Consider the following 341-nt stretch of genomic DNA (forward strand, 5'->3'; position numbering starts at 1 on the left):
GTGGCACTGGCGAGTCCCGGGACTTGGCTGGCGGCAAGCAAAGACAAGCCTACCGCGATGGTGGTGACTGTGGCGAATAGACTCCTGGGCTGTCCTTCGAGCGAGGGGCTGTACTGACTCTGGTTTCTCTTCATAACGCACAAGTCTTTTGCCTTTTACTAAAGACTTCCGTGGAGAGGAACAGCAACGAGTTCAAGCTATTTTTGGCAGGCTTTGCCTAACGGCGAAGCCCTTTGAGTTTGTTAAAGGTCAAAAAGCTGTCCACCTCACAAATGAGGGCGGCACAATGGAGAGCTTGGGAGGAGGTGCTAAAAAGCAGCCTTTGTCAGGCTCGTGTCAGA

General features: G+C 52.8%; 1 non-coding gene across 1 annotated transcript; it reads left to right on the plus strand.

Moving 5' to 3' along the window:
• Nucleotides 1-114: 114 nt before the first annotated feature.
• Nucleotides 115-231, plus strand: LOC111650975 (U5 spliceosomal RNA). Its single transcript, XR_002760470.2, has one exon. It is a non-coding gene; the product is annotated as a U5 spliceosomal RNA (small nuclear RNA).
• Nucleotides 232-341: the final 110 nt, after the last annotated feature.

This window comes from Seriola lalandi, unplaced genomic scaffold (genome assembly GCF_002814215.2).
Source record: "Seriola lalandi dorsalis isolate HSWRI2012SDOR001 ecotype SW California unplaced genomic scaffold, Sedor1 jcf7180001971154, whole genome shotgun sequence".
Taxonomy (NCBI): Eukaryota; Metazoa; Chordata; class Actinopteri; order Carangiformes; family Carangidae; genus Seriola; species Seriola lalandi.